This window comes from Lucilia sericata, unplaced genomic scaffold (assembly GCF_015586225.1).
Source record: "Lucilia sericata isolate MDLA Ls3-8-SP2 unplaced genomic scaffold, ASM1558622v1 Contig000702F_arrow, whole genome shotgun sequence".
Lineage (NCBI taxonomy): Eukaryota > Metazoa > Arthropoda > Insecta > Diptera > Calliphoridae > Lucilia > Lucilia sericata.
Genome location: NW_023994705.1, coordinates 217,501 through 225,996, shown reverse-complemented (window position 1 = coordinate 225,996; position 8,496 = coordinate 217,501). Strand labels below are relative to the sequence as shown.

Genomic DNA, 8,496 nt, shown 5'->3' with positions numbered 1-8,496 from the left:
AGAAACTTTCTATAGAAAATAGTCTATAGAAGACACTTTTCTATTAGAAAAGAGTTTATAGAAGACTTTTCTATAGAAAAGTGTCTATAGAACTCTTTTCTATAGAAAAGTAACTTCTATAGACACTTTTCTATAGAAAATAGTCTGTAGCAGACACTTTTCTCAAGAAAGGAGTTTATAGAAGAGCCTGTAGAAGACACTTTTCTATAGAAAAGAGGTGATAGAAGACACTTTTTTATAGAAAAGTGTCCATAGAAGACACTTTTCTATAGAAAAGAGTCTATAGAAGACACTTTTCTATAGAAAAGAGTCTATAGAAGACACTTTTCTATAGAAAAGAGTCTATAGAAGACACTTTTCTATAGAAAAGAGTCTATAGAATACACTTTTCTATAGAAAAGAGTCTATAGAAGACACTTTTCTATAGAAAAGAGTCTATAGAAGACACTTTTCTGTAGAAGAGTCTATAGAAGACACTTTTCTGTAGAAGTCTATAGAAGACACTTTTCTGTAGAAAATAGTCTATAGAAGACACTTTTTTATACAAATGTTTCTTAGAAAGTTACTTTTCTGAAGAAAAACTTCTTAGGAAGACCATTTACTATAGAAAAAGTTTCTTATGAAGTTACTTTTCTATAGAACAGTTTCTTAAGAAGACGCTTTTGAATTGAGAATTGTATACATTCTCCGCCCCTTGCACTGCGATTTTTGAAATTCCTTATATAAAAGCTGTCAAATAAATTTTTCACTTTCCTACAACATTGTAATGTAAATTTCTGTTCAATAAAATTTTAAAAGCATTTTGAAAAAAAAAAAACACACAACATTAACAATTCCCATGAGACATTTAACAGGGAGTGTTTTTTTGAATAAAAAATTACATCTGAAAACATTAACAGTTTAGTTTTGGCATAAATTTATCTAGAATTTTATAGTTATTAATATATAAAATTTATTTTCCAATGACTTTAACGACCGGAAAGTAAAACCAATAAAATTGATGACAATAACCAACTAAACAATTTAATATTAATGTTAATAATGATAATGATCAGTTAGTCTTGTAAACACTTGTTGTAAATATTCTCCGTTTAACATAAACCATATTCTTATTTAAAATTTCTTTCTTTACAGAATATATTCGCTTCATAGATTTGACATTTTCTAAAAAGGTAAGTTTTTAAAAATTAGATTTTTTTAATATTCATTAACTTCTTTTTCTATTTTTCATTCATCAATTAAAAAATCATTTTACTTGAAAGACAAACTAAACAAATTTAATTTTTAACAAATTATTTAGTTATAGAATAATTTTCAAGTTAAAATTTTAATACCAAATAACAATAAATTAAAGAATTCTAAAACCTTTTCTACAGAAAATGTCTTCTTATTCTATAGAAAAGTGTCTTCTTAGAAAAGTTTCTGTTTGTAGAAAAGTATCTTCTTAAGAAAATTGTATATAGAAAAGTGTTTTTTAAAGAAACAAAGAGCCTTCTAAGACTCTCTAAGAAGTGTTTTCTTAATACTTTTTTCTAATAGGTAGTAGTCTCGTTGAAACTAATTTTTAATAGAAAAGGGTTAGTTAGACTCTTTTCTAATAAAAAAGTGTCTTCTACAGACTCTTTTTTTAATAGAAAAGCGTCTTCTAAAGACTTTTTTCTAACAGAAAGGTGTCTTCCAAACACTCTTCTCTAATAGAACAGTGTCCTCTAAAGACTCTTCTCTAATAGAAAAGTGACTTCTAAAGACTCTTTTTTGTCTTCTAAAGATTCGTTCCTACTAACAAGGTGTTTCTTAAAGGTTTTTTCTAATAGAAAAGTGTCTTGTTAAGACTCTTTTCTTATGAAAAAGTGTTTTGTTAAGATTCTTTTCTATAAAAAAAGTGTCTTCTTAAGACTCTTTTGTAATAGAAAAGTGTCTTCTTACGACTCTTTTCTAATAGAAAAGTGTTTCCTAAAGACTCTTTTCTAATAGAAAGGTGTCTTATTAAGATTCTTCTAATGGAAATTGTCTTTTAAAGACCTTTTTTTTAATAGAAAAGTATTTTTAAAGACTCTTTTTTAATAGAAATGTGTCTTCTAAAGACTCTTTTTTAATAGAAAATAGTATTGTTGTTAAGACTCTTTTCTTATAGAAAAGTGTCTTGTTAAGACTCTTTTATTACAGAAAAGTGTCTTGTCCAGACTCTTTTCTAATAGCAAATTGCCTTGTTAACACTCTTTTCTTATAGAAAAGTATCTTGTTAAGACTCTTTTTCTATTAGAAAATAGTCGTTAGAAGACATTTTTCTATTAGAAATAGAATGATGTTTTCTAAAGACTCTAATAGAATGATGTCTTCTAATGAACCTTTTGTCTTCTAAAGACTCTTTTCTAATATAAAAGTGTATTCTTAAGACTTTTTCTAATAGAAAAATGACTTCTAAAGACTTTTTTCTAATTGAAAAGTGTCTTCTAAAGACAACTTTCTAATAGAAAAGTGTCTTCTAAAGACTATTTTCTAATAGAAAAGTGTCTTCTAAATCTTCTTTTCTAAGAGAAAAGTGTCTTCTAAAGACTTTTTTTCTAATAGAAAAGTGTCTCCTAAAGACTCTTTTCTACTAGAAAAGTGTCTTCTAAAGACTCTTTTCTAATAGAAAAGTGTCTTCTAAAGACTCATTTCTAATAGAAAAGTGTCTTCTAAAGACAACTTTCTAATAGAAAAGTGTCTTCTAAATCTTCTTTTCTAAGAGAAAAGTGTCTTCTAAAGACTCTTTTCTACTAGAAAAATGTAGTTTTAAGACTCTTTTGTAACAGAAAAGTGTCTTCTAAAAACTCTTTTCTAATAGAAAAGTGTCTTCTTAAGACTCTTTTCTAATAGAAAAGTGTCTTCTTAAGACTCTTTTGTAATAGAAAAGTGTCTTCTAAAGACTCTTTTCTAATAGAAAAGTGTCTTCTAAAGACTCTTTTCTAATAGAAAGGTGTCTTCTAAAGACTCTTTTCTAATAGAAAGCCGTCTTCGAAAGACTATTTTCTAATAGAAGCGTGTCTTCCAAAGACTCTTTTCTAATAGAAAAGTGCCTTCTTAAGACTCTTTTCTAATAGAAAAGTGTCTTTTAAAGACTCTTTTCTAATAGAAAAGTGTCTTCTAAAAACTCTTTTCTAATAGAAACGTGTCTTCCAAAGACTTTTATCTAATATGAAAGTGTCTCCTAAAGACTCTTTTCTAATAGAAAGCTAAAGAGGAAATTTTTCTATAAAAAGAGTCTATAGAAGAAATTTTTCTATACAAAAAAGTCTATAGAAAACAATTTTCTATAGAAAAGAATTTATAGAAGACACCCATCTATAAAAAAGAGTCTGTAGGAGACGCTTTTCTATAGAAAAGAGTTTATCGAAGACACTTTTCTATAGAAAAGAGACACACTTCAATAGAAAAGAGTCTATAGAAAACATTTTTCTATAGAAAATAGTCTATAGAAGACACTTTTCTATAGAAAATTGTCTATAAAAGACACTTTTCTATAGAAAATAGTCTATAGAAGACACTTTTCTGTAGAAAAGAGTCTATAGAAGACATTTTTCTATAGAAAAGAGTCTATAGAAGACACTTTTCTATAGAAAAGAGTCTATAGAAGACACTTTTCTACATAAAAATGTCTATAAAAGACACTTTTTTATAGAAAAGGGAAGACACATTTTTTATAGAAAAGATTCTATAGATGACATTTTTCTTTAGAAAAGAGTCCATGGGAGATGTTTTCTTGTTAAGATTCTTTTCTTATAGAAAAGTGTCTTGTTAAGACTTCTTTCTTATAGAATAGTGTGTTGTTAAGACTCTTTTCTTATTGAAAAGTGTCTTGCTTAGACTCTTTTCTTATAGAAAAGTGTTTGGCTAAGACTCTTTTCTTATAGAAAAGTGTCTTGTTAAGACTCTTTTCTTATAGAAAAAATACTTGTTAAAACTCTTTTCTTAAAGAAAAGTGCCTTGTTAAGACTCTTTTCTTATAGGAAAGTCTTAAACAATATACATATTTGCATACACGTTTGCATGTGAATTGTGACAAGCTGCTCATCGTCTTTACTACACAAATTCAAGTTGGAGAGTGATACGTGTATGATGGGAAGCATGCCGCCATCGACGCCACTAGGGCACATCTTTAACTTAATGTTTCAGGCAGTTTGTCAGGAACACGTACACGTGTATATACATTTTAGCTTATACTCTCATACGCTATAGACTGCTTTAAATAGGCCCGTGTTTTCCCCAACTGAAACTCTGTAGTCATCATAATCATTTATTCAAGCGCGTGATGCCATGCGTATGATTGTTGGCTTAAAGTTTTGAGCAACAGACATGTTGTGTCTAGTGGAGTTTAAGAGCAAGAAGGGGCCAATATTTGTCAGCTAGACTTAAGTTGTAAATCGTTGCTGCATTTTTTTTATTTGTTTTGTCTTTTTCTTGAAACTGGGTAAATAAAATTGTGCTGCATGAGTTGTTGCATCGAGTTGTGTTCTATTCCAATTTCATATCTTTATGAACCTTATATTAAGAGTGTAATAAAAATGAAATCTGTAGCACATATCTTTTTCTACTCTTGTCCATTCTTTGATTGTTTTTACATCTTCTCATCTCTTTATTATTAATATTACTTTAGTTGTTAGAGTTTGTTGTAGATATTTGTTGCAATTTTCAAAACAGTTTGTTTTTGTAATGTTTTTATTCTTTCCTTTGGCACCTTGAGATATTGCATGCATATTCATGTTTTCACTTTAAAGGGTGATAATTTTCACATCCGATTGGTCACGCTTCTTATCAGGCATATTAAATCATAAAAACTTATGACAATGTCTAGGATTTTAATAACTGCATGAGTTTCTTATAGAAAAGTGTCTTGTTAAGACTCTTTTCTTATAGAAAAGTATGTTGAGCTTCTTTTCTTATGGAAAAGTGTCTTGTTGAGACTCTTTTGTTATAGAAAAGTATCTTGTTGAGACTCTTTTCTTATAGAAAAGTGTCTTGTTGAGACTCTTTTCTTATAGAAAAGTGTCTTCTAAAGACTCTTTTCTAACAGAAAAGTGTCTCCTAAAGTGTCTCTTTTAGAAAAATGTTTCTTCTAATAGAAAAATGTTTCTAAAGACTACTTTCTAATAGAAAAGTGTCTTCTAAAGACTATTTCTAATTGAAAAGTGTCTTCTAAAGACTCTTTTCTAATAGAAAACTGTATTCTAAAGACTATTTGCTAATAGAAAAGTGTCTTTTAAATACTATTTCTAATAGAAAAGTGTTTCTATAGACTACTTTCTAATAGAAAAGTGTCTTCTAAAGACTATTTCTAATAGAGAAGTGTCTCCTAAAGACTATTTTCTAATAGAAAAGTGTCTTCTAAAGACTATTTTCTAATAAAAAAGTGTCTTCTAAAGACTACTTTCTAATAGAAAAGTGTCTTCTAAAGACTCTTGTCTAATAGAAAAGTGTATTCTAAAGACTCTTTTCTAATAGAAAAGTGTCTCCTAAAGACTATTTGGTAATAGAAAAGTGTCTTCTAAAGACTATTTCTAATAGAAAAGTGTTTCTAAAGACTACTTTCTAATAGAAAAGTGTCTTCTAAAGACTATTTGTAATAGAAAAGTGTCTCCTAAAGACTATTTGCTAATAGAAAAGTGTCTTCTAAAGACTCTTTTCTAATAGAAAAGTGTCTTCGAAAGACTCTTTTCTAATAGAAAAGTGTCTTCGAAAGACTCTTTTCTAATAGAAAAGTGTCTTCTAAAGACTATTTTCTACCAGAAACTTGTCTTCTAAAGACTATTTTCTAATAGAACGGTGTCTTCTAAGGACTCTTTTCTAATATAAAAGTGTCTTCGAAAGACTCTTTTCTAATAGAAAAGTGTCTTCTAAAGACTATTTTCTACCAGAAACGTGTCTTCTAAAGACTATTTTCTAATAGAAAAGTGTCTTCTAAATTCTCTTTTCTTCTTGAAAAATGTCTTCTAAAGACTCTTTTCTAATAGAAAAGTGTCTTCTAAAGACTCTTTTCTAATAGAAAGCCGTCTTCTAAAGACTATTTTCTAATAGAAAGGTGTATTCTATAGACTATTTTCTAATAGAAAAGTGTCTTCTAAAGGCTCTTTTCTAATAGCAAATTTTTTATAAATTTCCTTTTTTAAGTAAATTCTGTATAAATTTCCTATTTTAGGGAAGTTTTCTATAAATTTCCTGCTTTAAAGAAAATTTTCAAAAAATTTCCTAGTTTAAGGAAATTTTCAAAAAATTTCCTAGTTTAAGGAAATTTTCAAAAAATTTCCTAGTTTAAGGAAATTTTCTTTAAATTTCCTATTTTAGGGAAGTTTTCTATAAATTTCCTATTTTAAGGAAATTTTCTATAAATTTCCTATTTTAAGGAAATTTTCTATAAATTTCCTATTTTAAGGAAATTTTGTATAATTTACCTATTTTAAGAAAATTTTTTCGAAATATCCTACTTCCAGGAAATTTTCTATAATTTTCTGAAGAGGCTCCTTGTCCCGGGCAGTTAGCAGGTTAATGTTTTCAAGTTAAAACTGCATTTAATGTTTTTTTTGGTAAATAAAATTGAGCACAAAAATCAGTTGTTATCTAGAAAATAAGGTAAAACCAAATCCTAACATTTACCCAAAAAATGCTTAACTATAGATTATTTCTAATTCTCCATAAATATTTGTTTTGAGTTGAATATGTTTTTTTTTTTTTTTGAAACCAAAACTCCAATATTTCGCCAACAGCCTTCGCCATACTTGTATGTCTTTCGCTAAATAGGCCAATTATATGTTACCATAAACAGCTTTCGTCTTTCTAATCATTTTCAATAAATCTTTAACATACTTATGGTTTCTATTTAAATTTTTGTTGGATTATTTTTGGCAACAAACGCTTGTTTTTCTTGCAAAATATCATGCATGCAAAATCAGAGGCGTTTCCTTTTGGTATAAAGGCCGTTTTAACTGTTGGCGGCATATTTATCAATGGAATCGTTTTATAAATCAATAGAATGTAAATTTTTTATATTTTGGATATTTTAGGGGGAATTATTAGATTTGATTTTTGGAGGAATAATATGTATAAGCAGACTTAAGTGCTTATGTATTAAGTTAAGCATACATAAAACAAGTAAAAATGTTTGGTTATGGCCGACCATGTGATAGCCTACATCAGTGAGTAGTGTGTCAATTATTTTTAATAATAAAGCATTTAAGTTCCTTAATTCCGAAATATTAAAAAAAATTTTGACTAAAAGAGGAATTTTTTAAAAGAGCGGTTATTCGGTGGAAGGGTAAATACTAGGGTGATCGATTATTCGACATTTTCCAAAAACCGGTTTTCGAATAGTTCGAATAGTTGACATTTAAAAAAAACCGGTTGATATTTTTCAAATTCAGAAAAAACCGGTTAACCGGTTTTTCATTATAATTAAAAAAAATATATTTTAATTTGAAAAACTTAATGTCTATGTTTAAATTTGATTAATAAAACATGGCCCGAAATGATTTTTAGCAGTTTAAAAGATTATAACTTTAGATCTAGTCGTCTGATTTACATTATTTCTTTAATATAAAAAAATTAGGAAAAAAGTGGGACACTTCTGTTAAACATAAGGTACTATGTAATCCTAGCTTATTTTAAAAGCCCTGTTTAGGAAATTTGCATAGGCATTCCAACTCTTCCATAAAATTTCAGCCGTAAAAAAATTATTGTAATTGGAATATAATCTTAAGATTGCTAAATTTTATCAAACAGCTATCAATTTTACAAATAAATTTTTTTAATTAATTAGGAAAATCAAAAAAGTTTAACCAAAAGAGCTGTAGAAAATGTACTCTAGTTTCTCGACTCGAATATTTTTAAAATTTAGACGGGCTGTATTATTATTTACTTAAAAATTTCATTTAAATAATCTTTGAATACAAAGCAAATAAAAGTATTCGAAACCGGGTTTTAAAAAGTGAAAAAACCGGGTTATTCGATATTCCAAAAATCAACATTAAGAAAAAACCGACACTGGTAAAGCAGAAAACACCGGTTTTAAAACCGGTTGAAAAATCGAGTCGATCACCCTAGTAAATACTTATGGGTCTATCCTTCTTAATATTGGTAGGGGGAGTCACGTTTTCGTTAAAGTTATTTATGCAGAATTATGTATTAGTATTATGATAGTAGTGTTTATAGAAAAATTGTTGATCTTAAAGTCATTTTTAGAAGGGGACTTATTATGGGGTCTATGGTCAAATGAGTTGCGATCATTATCTAAAGTAGTTTGGAAAATATTTGCTATTACAAATAGGTGAAAAGTTACACTCAATTAAAAAAATCTGCTTGACCAAAATGTCCAACTTTAACCCCCTCTAATTCTGCAGTTCTTGACTGATACTAAGATATAGACAAGACTATAGTTTCGACAAGCCTATAGTCCCGTCTATAGATAAGACTATACTCCCGATTGTAGACTGGACTACAGTGCAGACAATAGGCAAGACTATAGTC

General features: G+C 28.0%; 1 protein-coding gene across 2 annotated transcripts in view; it reads left to right on the top strand.

Moving 5' to 3' along the window:
- Window positions 1-1,137: 1,137 nt before the first annotated feature.
- The window catches only part of LOC119607533, a 166,505-nt gene continuing 159,146 nt past the window's right edge, over window positions 1,138-8,496 (top strand). For both annotated transcript variants that reach the window (XM_037961489.1, XM_037961488.1), the window contains exon 1: window positions 1,138-1,172. The gene's annotated coding sequence lies outside the window, so the exon portion shown is untranslated. The remainder of the gene's footprint in view (window positions 1,173-8,496) is intronic.